Source organism: Stenella coeruleoalba, assembly GCF_951394435.1.
Source record: "Stenella coeruleoalba genome assembly, chromosome: 4".
NCBI classification, from domain to species: domain Eukaryota; kingdom Metazoa; phylum Chordata; class Mammalia; order Artiodactyla; family Delphinidae; genus Stenella; species Stenella coeruleoalba.
The window spans coordinates 64,515,466-64,529,980 of NC_137149.1; the positions used below are offsets into that span (position 1 = coordinate 64,515,466).

The 14,515-nt window shown below is 40.8% G+C and overlaps 1 protein-coding gene across 3 annotated transcripts in view; it reads right to left on the minus strand.

Moving 5' to 3' along the window:
- RBM47 (RNA binding motif protein 47) overlaps positions 1-14,515 on the minus strand; it is a 237,747-nt gene that overhangs the window by 176,537 nt on the left and 46,695 nt on the right. The window contains exon 1 of one of the 3 annotated variants that reach the window (XM_079919114.1): positions 5,037-5,112. The exons of the other annotated variants lie outside the window; for them this stretch is intronic. The gene's annotated coding sequence lies outside the window, so the exon portion shown is untranslated. Of the gene's footprint in view, positions 1-5,036; positions 5,113-14,515 lie in introns of those variants that run through there. 3 annotated transcript variants of the gene reach the window in all.

A 14,515-nucleotide genomic window follows, 5' to 3' on the forward strand; every position in this document is an offset into this window, starting at 1 on the left:
CTGAGTAAATCTCTTCATCTCTGAGCCTCAATTTCCTCATGTAGAAAAGGAGAATGATTATAACAGTAGTACTCATAGCCACCATTTATTGAGGGCTTTATGTGCCAAGCACTGAACTAGGCTCTTTACATTAGGTTTCCAAATCCACCCACAGCTGTATGAATTAAGTATTATTATCCCCATTTTACAGACATGGACATTGAGACTAATCAAATCTAAGAGCAGAGCTGGGATTCAAACCCAGTCTGGTAAAACTCTGAGGCTTATTCTCTCATCTACAGTCCTCTATTTCCCCAAAGGATAATAATATAGATCAAATAAGCTAATATTTTAAAAGATACTTTGTGAATGGCATTATGCAAGTATTCTATACAATATTTATTATCAATACAATAATGATAATGTAGTAGTAAAAACAACAATAATGGTGAATTTTCAAATGTTCATAATCAAAGTGAGTCTCCAAAGAAATGTGCATAATTTTATTTGAATGTCTAATCAAACAGTGACTAGATGATGACTCCAAGCTCATCAGACTCTGGAAGCTTCCCTCATCAGTTTTTTTTTTTTTGCGGTACGTGGGCCTCTCACTGTTGTGGCCTCTCCTGTCACGGAGCACAGGCTCCGGACACGCAGGCTCAGCGGCCATGGCTCACAGGCCCAGCCGCTACGCGGCACGTGGGATCCTCCCGGACCAGGGCACGAAACCGCGCTCCCTGCATCGGCAGGCGGACTCCCAACCACTGCGCCACCAGGGAAGGCCCCCTCATCAGTTTTCATCACTGAATGTCTAAGTTTCTGGGTTCAGAAAAAAAGGCTGCGTGAGTAGAAATGTTGATATCTGAGAAATAGTGCAGAGAAGATATAGAACAAAGCGAAACCTTTGTGCTGTGCAGCTTTATCACTGAAAGCGCCATCTGGCCAAGCAGACCAGAAAATAACCAGAGATTACCAGCTGGTAAATTTTACCTTTTAAGAAAACCAAGCAAAAGACTCAAGAATCTATCAGTGCAGTAATCCTGGATTGTAGTCAGTAAAATAGGTGGCAAACTGTCCCTATGAGTCATCAAGGCCAACAAAGAATCCCTCTGGCCTGTTAAAACTGGACCACGTGAACTTGAAATTGAACCTTAGTGCGGAGGAATGGTGCGTAGCTCCTTTGAAAGAGGATGTGGGAAACCAGATGACTCAAGCAGGTGGCACAGTTGACCTGAGAGTCTCGGTCCCACTGAAGTATCAATGTCTGTCTGAGGAAACCTCCTCCCTACCTACTAATTTGATTTCTTCAGTTCCCTTAAAAAGTCCTGGCACCTTTCAAACCTGTTAGAGACAGATACTGAATGTTAAATGTGAAAAGGACCTTAAAATTCATCTGGTCAAATGTTCTCATTTCACAGGTGAGAAAACAAAGGCTCAGAGAGGTAACGTCTGAAGCCCCAAAGCTTGTCAGCAACACAGGAAGATCACCAGTCTCCTACTTTCCATATGCTGTTCTCTCAGCATACTGCTGCTGCCTCATCCCATCCCTTACCCTTCAGTGCTGCCACACTGCTTGTGACACATACACACTTGCATATCATTCATATATGCACTAAGGTCTTTGGGAAGATAATAATCCCAGAGTATTATTTACAGGAAGTAGATAGTACTTCCTATTGCACAATTCTAAGTACTTTATACATATGAATGCATGAATCCTTACAATAACCCTAGGAGCTAGGTACTATTATAATCCCTACTTTACAGAGACACAGAGAGGTGAAGTGATTTGCTCAAGGTCACACAGCTGGTCAGTGGTTGAGCCAGGATTTAAACCCATGCCAGCTAGCTCTAGTGTTCATGTTCTCCTCGAATACAAAGATGTGTAGAAATGTATACTGGTTGCCTCTGGAAAGAAGAAATGGGAGGTTACAGGGTCTGGAATGGGAAGACTTTCTTTTTCCTATAAATCCTCACAGACTGTTTACATTTATGTCATATGCATATGTTACTTATTCAATAAACAAAAAAATAACGATTGTGGGTGTCTTTTTAAAAATAGTTTAAAAATGGAGGGTGATAATGGTTGCACAATATTGTGAATGTACTAATGCCACTAAATTGTACATTTTTAAATGGTTAAAGTGGTACATTTTATAATATGTATATTTTACTCCCCCTCAAATGTTCTAAAAGCCTTTTTGGCAATGACAGGGAATACTGGGGCAGTGTTTTCCAAGAGTTCATGCAGCATATTTGGGATATTGAGATATCCCAATATCTCAATATTGGGAGATATTTAGGCTAAATAAATATCTCAATATAGTTCAGTAAACATTTATTGTGCACCTATTATATTTAAGGTTCTGTGCAAGTTATGGCAGGCTATATAAAAATAATAAAGCCATAGTCTTTACTCTCAAGGTACAAATGAGAGGCAGCTTGGGTGATGAAAACACAAAGTCAAGAGGAGGAGCTGCTTTTTGGTGAACCATGACATACCTAGGACAGTCGCTGGCCATAGTAGGAGTTTATTATTTATTTATTTATTTATCTTTTGGCTGCTTTGGGTCTTTGTTGCTGCTCTCGGGCTTTCTCTAGTTGCAGCGAGCAGGGGCTACTCTTCGTTGTGGTGCGCGGGCTTCTCATTGAAGTGGCTTCTCTTGTTGCGGAGCATGGGCTCTAGGAGTGCGGGCTTCAGTAGTTGTGGCACTCGGGCTTCAGTAGTTGTGGCTCAAGGGCTTAGTTGCTCCATGGCATGTGGGATCTTCCCGGACCAGCGATCGAACCCGTGTCCCCTGCATTGGCAGGCGGATTCTTAACCACTGCGCCACCAGGGAAGTCCCCATAGGAGGAGTTTAATCAACGTCAACTATTATTACGATTATTTGACTCTTCTGAGACTTACTTTCCTCTTTTGTAAAACCAGAGGCTTGCATTAGAGAACCTGCAGACTATAACCAGGAATAGGGATGGTCTTCTCTCTGCTTTGTCGGTGATTAAAGCTAGGCAAGACATTCTAGAATGACTATTCTCACAAAATGAGAAAACAGAAGCCCGGATGACAATGGGTGGGCTCCGTTTTGAAATGACAGATGTATTTGAGTTCTTCTGTGCCCATGCCACACAGTGGCCCCTGCCACAGGGCTCAGATCAGCGGTGCTTGAGCTGCCTTGTTCTGGCTCTCACAGCTGGTGAGCCAGTTGTTAAATACAGCCATTACTAAAATTAAATGAAGTAAGCTTACAATTCGATAAATTCCATTTAAAATGAAGTAACAAATACTCAAAACTTATCATTTCCTAATTATTTCATTACATTTTGCCATTATCTCTGTTTTTAAGGTTAGTTACATCAACTGCATTTGAATGGTGGAAAGAGTATATAATGGCCATACTGCTGTGCATCCCATCTCTTCCCAACTCCTTGTTGGGTGATGTCGGGTTAGTAGCCTGAAACCAGTCAAGGTAGGAGTATTTACACTGTAGAAATTGGCAAACACAACAAATCAGCCTTCAACCTCTCCCAAAGCTGGTTGTCAAACCAATGCACCACTGCCTCAAACCAGCATGTGCAATCTGAGTCTCTTGGAAGGACCCACTATTGCTCTCAGACAGAAGAGTGCATAATTATCATCCCACTGCACATAAATCAGGGGCCTATGAAGAAACAGGCTGTTAGACATGGCCCTCTTCTCCTCTGTTTCCTTAAGCAAAATAAAATAAATAATTCTGAGTGTTTGGCCCACAGCCAAGGAGCTCTCGTGTTTGATTCTTCATCCCCTGCTTGCAAGAGCTAATTACAGTGAGGGGTGTGCAAAGCAACAGTTCTTTGTGTTCCAAGTGAAATAATGGCTTAGTCACCCCTGAGAGTATGAAGGCTCTGTACTTCTCCTCAGTGCAGTGAACACAACCCCAATCTGATGGCATGTGACTTTTTTCTTTTTCTAAATGAATCAGACTTTGTGAATAGAAATTTAGCCTTCCTCCGCCCACTCTGGCCCAACCATGCCAGTGAGCATATTTTCTGTTTTTCTAGTTGAATTGACTAACCAATAGTTTTAGGAGCCTGTTGGTTCACATGTTCAGTTCAGATACTATCACAGGGAAATGGAATCCTTACTTTGCAAACTCACTGATTATATAGCATAAATTTGATTCTATTTTTGTGTAGAGAAAATAAAACCCACTCCTAAGATAGAGAACTGAGACCTGCGTTTGGGAAAGGAATCTTTTCTCTCCAGGTTTCTGGGGCAAAGCTAGATCAGTGAGCCAACCTGGCAGAGGTTTCAACGCCTTTTCTGTAGACCCTGCAGGGAAACTGCAGGGTGGGTTTGAGCTGTGTACCAGGACATGACTGGACATAGTTTAGGGCCTAAAAAGTACAGGCCTCAGGCTTCCCTGGTGGCGCAGTGGTTGAGAGTCCACCTGCCGATGCAGGGGACACGGGTTCGTGCCCCAGTCCGGGAAGATCCCACATGCCGCGGAGCGGCTGGGCCCGTGAGCCATGGCCACTGAGCCTGCGCGTCCGGAGCCTGTGCTCCGCAACGGGTGAGGCCACAACAGTGAGAGGCCTACGTACCACAAAAAAAAAAAAAAAAAAAGTACAGGCCTCAAGACCCTAAATGTTGACAAACATTGGTGCTCCCCAAACCATAGGTAACTCAAAATAAAATTATGTGGAGAGCAGTGTAGAAATTTGGATAAGCACATGCCAATGACTAGAGACAGACTGCTTGGGTCTGAATTTTGGCTTTCCCATTTATCATTTTTGTGACCTTGGGCAAGCCACTTAAAATCTGTGCCTCAGTTTCATCATCTATAAAAAGGGATAATTAATGCTATCTACCCTCAAAAGGTTGGAGTGAGGATTAAATACGTTAAAATTTGTAACATGCTTAGAGAAAGGCCTAGTACATAGTAAGTGCCATATAAATACTAGCTATTATTTGAACGCTGACATGCTTTCTAATTGTTTTCGGATTGAAAGTTTGTTAATAGGTCAATTGAAGGCAAACTGTTACTTATTCTTTTTCCTATTTATTTATTTCCAGTTACCTTACACACATGACTTAGCTCTGAGATACCAGGCAGGTGTCTTGCAATGCAGTTCCACAAGCCAACCATCAACCAATCCTTATGAGGCTTGGACCTAGAATTCAAAGTGCATTCTGGTGGTTAAGAGTCAGGGCTTTAAAGTCAGACACAGAGAGTTCTTTTGTTTGTTTACTTTCTATTTTTAAATAATTATAGACTTACAGAAAAGTTGAAAAAATAGTATAGAGTTCACAGCTACCCTTTATCTAGCTTACCCTGATGTTAATATCTTTCATAACTGTAGTACAATTATTAAAGCCAGAAAGTTAACATAGAAACAAGTCTGTTAACTAAACTATAAATCTTACTCAAATTTCAGCAGCTTTCCACTGAAGTACAAGATCCAACACAAGTTCTTGTGTTAGATTTAGTTGTTGTGTCTTCTTAGTATCCTCCAATCCACAGGGGTTGCTCAGTCTTTGCATTTTTTTCCTGACCTTGACATTATCAATGAGTATCAGCTAATTATTTTATAGAATGTCTTGCAGTTTGGGTTTATCTGATGTTTACTCGTGATTAGATTGAAGTTTGCCTCTTTGGCGGGAGGACCACAGAAATGATGTGTCCTTGGTGCATGATTTTAGGGGGAACAGGAGGTTGATATCTCTTTATCAGTGGTGGTATTAACTTGGTTACTTGGTTAAGGTTTCTCCACTGCAAAGTTATACACCTATTTTCTAGAATAGAAGACATTGTTAGCAACCTTAGAATAAAGGAAGATTTTTTTGGCATGCCAGAGCCGTCTGTAACAATGCTTTTACATTTGCATACTGCCCTATGAAAGATTTTATACATATGACCCAACATCCCAATGTACTTTATTATTTGAAGTAAAAGAGAGGGAGCTACTTTAAAATATAATTTGAGTAGCAGCTCAGATAAAAAACGTTTACTTCTATGCAAAGCTCATCTGAATGGGGTCTAAAAGCTTTATCATGGGGACTTCCCTGGTGGTGCAGTGGTTAAGACTCCGTGCTCCTAATGCAGGGGCATGGGTTCGATCCCTGGCCAGGGAACCAGATCCCACATGCAGGCCACAACTAAGAGTTTGCATGCCATAACTTAGGAGGCTGCATGCTGCAACTAAGGAGCCAGTGAGCCACAATTAAGGAGCCCATGAACTGCAACTGAGGGGTCTGCCTGCTGCCACTAAGACCCAGCACAACCAAAATAAATAAATAAATATATTTTTTTAAAAGGCTTTTATCATGGAGTAATAGACCAACGGAACACTATTGTAAACGTAAAATAACATGTATAAAGGAAAATTTAGACTGTAATGAACATGTGAGACAAGAAAATATAAAAAACAGTGAGGCCTATGTATTAGGTATGTGCCATGTATAGTCATTAAATGGTAATTCTTTGGGTAGAAAAAAAATTAATGCAATGAAAGAGCCTGGAAATCCATATGGAGGAAGGGTAATACTGTAAATGCAAAATAACAGAGCTCGATAGTTTGGGCATATGAGGCAATATAACAGCTCTCCCCTTTAATACATAATCAAGCCCATATCACCTTCTTACACAGAATTCAAGAACCGGTCCTCCCAGGAGACAGCAGGATACTAACCTGGCACCACTGCATTAAGATTACTCTTAAGAAGGATTGTGTTTTCTTCGTTTTGTTTTGCTTTGTTCACTACCAACATATTACGAGGTAGCTCAAATTAAACACATATTTTATATTAGGAGTAAATAATGAAAAAATCTAACTATGGCATTTTAAACTATTCTTCTCTCGTGAAGACTCAGGGAAGAAAGAAAGAATAAATGTGGGGTGATAGTATCTAACACTTGGGCACTTGCCATATGCTAGGCACTGTTCTCAGTACTTTACATGTGTTCATCTAGTTTTCATAACAATCCTACAGTATATTTATCATTATTTTCACCTCCATTTTACAGATGAGGAAACAGATACAGAGAGACTAAATGACTTGACCAACATCACACAGCTAATTAAGTGGGATTCAAACCCGCAATATGGCTCTAGGATATTGAAGTTCTCAACCACTACAATGCCTTGCACCTCAAAAGGCTAATAACGCTTGCAATTCATACAATTTTTTTCCTCCAATACTATGAATCTAATACATATTTTAAATATACTATATATAAAATTTTTAATGCACCACAAATCTAATAATATATATTTTCTGCCTCTTAAGTATGCTATAAATCAGTATTTCTGGCATTTACTTTTTTCCCTTTTTACTCCTTTCAACACCACTACATCTCTATACAGTTTAAGCTGAACAAATGAGTACTAGGTCATGTATCTAGCCCTGGATTGTTTTCTAACTGGCTTATGGGATGAGAAGTTCTATGGAGATAAGGATCAAGTTTTAGACATATAGCCTATTCCCCACGGAGAACTAGAACAGAATTAATCTTAAGAGCTAATGTTTATGTTATGTTTTTTTATGGATCACCTAATTTGTGTCTGGCAGTATTCTAAGTATTTCATACTCACACTCTCACTCATTCCGCAGAGCAGCCTCTGAGGCACATGTCATTATTACCCTCATTTCACATATGGGGAAACTGAAGTTAAGTGACTGTCCCTAGTCAGCCAGCTAGTAAAGGGCAAAGCCAGGATTTTAACCAAAGTCTGTCCGACTCCAAAGTTGCTGGCTCAACCACTAGGATATATTTTATGCCTGCTGGTGCTAAATATATAGCAGATAGTAAATGTTTGTTGACTGATTCATTGATTGATGCTTCATTCGCTTGTTTATTCTCAATGAAGGAGGAAAGGTAGAAAATCAGAAGGAAGGGGAAAGAGACAATTAATAAAATGGAAGTGGCCAGAAAAATAAATGAGCTGAGGGCTGGTAACCAAGTAGAGACTAATGCTTGGGAGTATAGGGGAGAAGCAGAAAAGACAGTGACAGACTTGGCTGACATCATGGTTAGAAGTCGCATTGGCATCATGCAGAGATTATGCTACTACACCTGTCTGATGTGACTTGAGACCAGAGACTGCAGTTTCCATCTCATCTCCCTAAACTCCAACAAACTTATATTTTGTTTAGTCTTAGAGTTTCAGTTTCAGTCATTCATCTATGATGTGATAGACTATGTTCTGGGCCTTGGGCGGATAGAAGTGAACAAAATAGATAAAAATTTCTACCCTCGTGAAGTTTACATTTTAATTGGGGGGATACAGATCATAAACATAATAAATAAGTAAATTATATAATAGCATTAAGGTGGCAAGTGCTGTGGTTTGAAAAAGTAGAGCCGCGTAAGGGAGACCAGGGGTGGTAGGGACTGGAGGGTGTATGGTCAGAATAGGTTTCACATATAGGGTGGCATTTGAGCAAATATTTAAAGGAGATGAGGTTAAAAGAAAGATAATAATAAGAATGGTAAGACCTATATCACTAGAATAGAGAAATTAAGAATGAATATTTCATAATAAAATTACTACTGAGAAGTTGAGTACTCTTACAGGAGAAAAGTTACTTGTAGCTTTCCCATTCTTCCCTGGGAGGTCTGGGAGATGACAAAGTATCTATAACTCAATGTTCATCTCAATTGTTTAAAAATACAATTTCCATCCCTAAGTGGTGGTAGCATACTTTTGAACCTTCAGTCGGTTTTGTTTGTTCATGAGCATACTGTTTGTGAGTCAGTGCATTAAGTGGTTTGTTCTCATGACCACATAACTGTGATCCACAAAATGACAATGAGAATTACCACAGAACAGCAAAGGCTGTCTTTCCGTACATGAATCAAATGAAGCACAAAATTGGTATACCTTTTCAGGAATAACCTAAAGATTTATCTTTAATATAATATACAGAGAAATACTGCTAAAATGTTTCTTAGACAAGGAATACATAAAATTGAGTATGTTTCTCAATTTCTATTCTGATAACTATTATTGAGTTCCTATCATGGCAGATATCATGCAAAGAATTTTATTATATGTAAAATTTTGTTTCATTTATTCACTCATTCAACAACTATTTAGCACTCTCTTGTGCCAGGCATCATTCTAGACACGGCAGAGAACAAAACAGACAAAATCCCTGATCGGATGGAAATGGAAATATAATAGGTCAGGTGGTAATAAGCGCTATAAAGAGAAATCAAACCAGGCTAATGTGGGTAGAGAATGCCTTTGGGTGGGGGGATGCTAATTTATTATAGGTGATCAGAGAAGCTCTCTGTAATAGGATGAAAGTTGGCTTTCTGCGAAAAATTGTTTCTAGGCAGAAAATACAGCAGAAATAAGAACATGTTTAGTAGCTGACTCTATAAGTATTATTTTATAGGAAACTGAGGCTCAAGGATATTATTACATATGCGCCCATATCACATCAGTAAGGGGCAAAGCCAAAACATGGCTCCAGGTCTATTAACCTCAAAATCCATGCCGTTCTTTTCCAAAATACCATTTGAGTTACTCACCCTACCCAAAAGAGTTACTCTTTTAAAAGACTGGCAGAGCATAGGACTACCAGGTATTAATTGGTGCTGCTGTTACTTCTTTAATTTGCTCTAGCCCTAGGCGAATTACTGACACTTGCTCTTCTCCAGAGCCTGTAAAATGGGGTTCCGGTAATTAACAACTCAGAATGACTGTTATGAGAACTAATTAGTTACTGCTTACAAAATACTTTGAACATCAACAATAGGAGTGTCTTCACTCCAAATATCACATTTTCCTCCCAATGGAGCTCTAGATACCTCCATCCCTGTCCTCCACCAAATTCCACATCTAGTCCTTCTCAGATTTCCCTCTGAAAAAAAATCATTACCTAGTTATTAAAATCAGAAGCCTAGGAGTTATCTTTAACTCCTTTCACTTCACCAACACTAACATACTTTCCCAAGTCCTATTCATTCTACCTCCAAAATGTGTCTTCCATCCATCCACATCTCTCCATCTTCAATGCCACCAGTCTATTTCAATCCACCATCCTCTCTTGCATGGAGGATTGCAATAATTGGCTAGTTGGCCTCCTCCTTTTCCATCTTTAGCTCCTTTCCAATCCTTTTGCCACACAAAAGCCAAGAATGACCTTTGAAAAGAGACGGCAAGACATATCATTTCCTTACTTAAAACCCTTCAGTGGCTGCCTGTTGCAGACAGGTTAGAGTACAACCCTCTACCATGGGTGACCAATTCATCCCGTGTCTTGCCCAGGACTTTGCTATCTAAGCACTAAAAGTCCCGCATCCCAGGAAACTCCTCAGTTCTGGGCAATAGGGGTGACTGGTCACATTAAGCATGGCCTGTAAGGCCTTACAGGAAGTGACTCCTGCCTGCCTCATGGCCTCGTTTCATGCCACTGTCCCCTCAATCATTACACCCTTTGCACACTGGCCTTTGTCAGGTCCTAGAATGTCCCTTTCCCTTCTCAAGGCCTTGCTGGTTAGGCCTGCCTTTCCCTTGGCCTAGAATGCTCTTCCTGTAGCTGGATTTTTCTTATCCTTTAAAGCTCAGTTTAAATGCTCCAGAAAGGACTTTCCTGATCCAAGTTAACCCAATAGTTCCTATCTGCTATTCTCTATTATAACATTCTGCTTCCTTCCTAGAACTTATCATTTTGTCTTGATTCATTTATAATTTACCTATTTATCATCTGTTTCCTACCATTAGAATGTAAGAGGAAAGGAACCTTGTCTGCAGTGTTCACTGTGGTATCCTCCAGCACATAGCATATGGCAAGTGCTCAGATAATATTTACTGAACCAACATTTCAGTCTTGAGCCTCACCCCAACCAAACAACAGGTGGACCCATGCCCTGTAGAGACAGAGATCAAGGTCTTGCAAACACCAGGACATCTGGTTGACCCAGCTCTGCACCACCTCCACCCCTGCTGGTGACTAAGATCTGACCTCAAAAAAATGTTTGTTTCTCTGGAGGCCTAGAGAGGTTAAAGGACGTGTCCTAAGTTACATACTCAGTGTACATTTAACATTGGGAAAGCTAAAATCGATATTTCCTGTTTCTCTACCAAGTGAATTCAAATTTCAAAGGATCTTAGTGTAGGAAGAAACCTCTAGATCCCATTTGCTTTGGTCCTTCAAAGTAGACTCTATAATTTGCGTGCTACAATTCAGGGAATATAGCCGGTATTCTGTAGTAACTATAAATGGAATATAAACCTTAAAAGTTGAGAATCACTATGTTGTACACCTGTAATGTATATAATATTGTACATCAACTATACTTCAATTTAAAAAAAAAAAGACTCTATCCCTATTTAAAAGATAAGACGTCTGGAGCCAAGAGCAATAGTTGACTTTTCCAAGGTCACATAACTATTGAAAGGCAAGGAAGAACTTCATTCTTAGTCTGTTTCTGGTTTTCAATCTTTTTTTATTCTGGATTTTGTATAACCATGCAATCAAGTATCTGTTCCATATCGAACATGTTAGCAAATGCTTTAAAAGAGAGAGAAAACAAAGTGGATGCAGAGATACCTCAGGAGTGACAAATTATTTAATTTTTTTAAAATTTATTTTTATTTATTTTTTATTTTTGGCTGCATTGGGTCTTCATTGCTGTGCGTGGGCTTTCTCTAGTTGCAGAGAGCGGGGGGCTACTCTTTGTTGTGGCGCACGGGCTCCTCACTGCGGTGGCTTCCCTCGTTGCAGAGCATGGGCTCTAGGCACAAGGGCTTCAGTAGTTGCAGCACACGGGCTCAGTAGTTGTGGCGCACGGGCTTAGATGCTCTGTGGCATCCTCCTGGACCAGGGTTCGAACCCGTGTCCCCTGCATCGGCAGTCGGATTCTTAACCACTGTGCCACCAGCGAAGTCCCAGACAAATTATTTAAACAGATGCAATGCTGTTGTTCCTCATTTATTAATTCATTCAACAAATATCTGTCCACTATATGCCATGAATTGTTCTGGACACTGGGGATGCAGCAAAGAATATAACAAAGAAATCCTCTCTGCCCTCCTAGAGCTTACATTCTAGTGTGGGAGACAGAAGATAACAAATAAATATATTTTTATGTGTAAGGAGTCTCAGGTGGTCAAAGTGCTACAAGAAAAATACAGCAGGGTAAGGAGAGAGTGACAGGCGGGGAGCACAGATGCTTTAAATAAGATGGTCAGGGAAAGACACTCAAGTAAGATACCACTTGAACAGTGGTCTGAGTGAATTCAGGGCAGGCACTAGAGGAAGAACGTTCCAGGCCAGGGACTACAGAAGGGCAATGGCCCTGAGGCAGCATAGCGCTTGGCAGGTTCTAGGGAATGCCCAGGGGCCCCTGTGATTGGAGTGGAGGAAGCCGGAAGGAGGAAGAAAGGTCACATAGGGAGCTGGGACCAGATCCTGCTGGCAACTGCTCTTCGAAACTACTCCCTTTTAAACTGACATATCTTTATAACGCAAATATTTACAAAGCTAGGCCTTGGAGAGGGGGGTTTTATTGAATCTGTTTCAATACCTTAGCAAGCACCGCAGGATTCGCTCTTCTTCCCCCATTTCTTGTTGTTAGAATGTTAATCTGTCTAAATCCATTCAGCTCCACTTCTTTGAAAATCAGTCACCTAGTGCTTGCAGCTAAAAAAGGAGACCAACTAATACATCTCAACAGAGCAGATAGTGGAGGCCACGCCCACGGATCAAGATCTCTGTAGAAAACCTAGCTATTGTTCAGCCAATACTTTCATGTTGGTTTCTAAAAATAAGAATCTGAGTCATCCTTTCCTCAGCCAGAGAGAACTTTATTCCTTTTACCCCCGTGGCTCCTGATTGGTTAACACATTACTCAGCAGCGGGTGGGCAGGGCCGTCAGCTTCCCCCACTGTATGTGGTATGGCCGTGAGCGAGAAAGGTGAACTGGCTGGGAAGTCAAGCCTAAGTCAAACCCTGTCCTCACCACAGTCCCACTTTTATTTTTTAATTTTTTGGCCACACGGCTTGCGGGATCTTAGTTCCCCCACCAGGGATCAAAGCCAAGCCCCCTGCATTGGAAGCCGGAGTCCTAACCACTGCGCTGCCAGGGAATTCCCCACAAGATAGTTTTAACCAGTTTACTTGACTTTTTTCAGCTTCAGTTTCCTCCTCTGTAAAAGGGGGATATTAATGTATATTAGTTTTCTACTGCTGCGTAACAAATTTGCACACATCTAGAGGACTGGAACAACGCCTGTTTATTGTCTCGCAGTTTTGTAGGTCAGAAGTCCCGGGTGGCATAACTGGTTTCTCTGAGCCGTCTCACAAGGCTGAAATCAAGGTATCCATCCGCTGTGTTTCACCTAGAACCCAGGGTCCTCTTCCAAGCGCTTTTCTGTTCTCGGCAGCATTCAGTTCCCTGCAGTTGTAGGTCTGAGAGCTGCAGGCCTCTCTCAGCTCTTTCAGGCGCGTATGTTCCTTCTCCGAGGCCTCTCCATCTTTCAGACCCGCACTGCACATCAAGTCCTTCTCACACTTGGAGTGTCTCTGACTTCTGCTCTCACCCATTTAAGGGCTAACTGCTTTTCAGGGCTCGTGTATTTAGATCAGGCCCACCCAGATAATCCCCCTTTCTTAAGGTCACCTCTGCCATATAACATAAAATAATCACCAGAGTGAAATCTCATCATATTCATAGGTTCTAGGGGTTAGGGCGAGACAGCTTTGGGGGCCATCTTAAAAAATTTTGCCTACAACAAATGCTTTGCTCAGAGAATTTCCCTGAAAATTAGAGATAATGTATGTGTGTAAAATAGTAGACAATCAATTTAGCCACTGTTAACGCATGAGGACCCCTTTGGTGCAGGGAGCAGATAAGTATCTGAGCTACTCAGTGAATCAAGCATAAGACGAGACTGAATTGTCAATGGTAAATACTTATTACGATCTTTCTCATATTTATGGATGTTAAAATAGTATTTTGCACATAATAAGTGATCTCTATTTTAATTGGAGCATTGATGTGATGATTTGGAAATTCTATTTGATCTAATTTAACAAGACAAAGATTGAGTTCCTCCCTTATCTTCTGAGTATATTATTAGATTGGCCAAAAAGTTCGTTCAGATTTTTCCGTAAGATATTGCCCGAACGAACTTTTTGGCCAACACAATACTTCTCCCTCCCTTATTAAATAATTTTGGCAAAGCTGCCTCTTCCTCTTCCTTCCTATGTACTTTGGTGGAGTTCATCAACACAGGACTTTGAGCTCAGGCTTTTATAGTACCCAACTGAATTTTGGGAATTGACTTAAGTTCTGTCACCTTAAAAATGAAGAAGGAATGGCCTCTGCACATTACTGAAGGCCCAGAAAAAATAAAAGGGGGGTGGGATGGGGTTCTGAATTAATTTCAGGATATTGGGGTTGACTGTGTTAAATATGATATGATCAAGGCATAGTTTTCACATCATGACATCATGATGCACAACACAGCATCCATAAGAGCATAAACTCTGGAGCCACGCTGCTAGGGTTCAAATCTTGTCTCTGCTGTATTCTTTCAATGT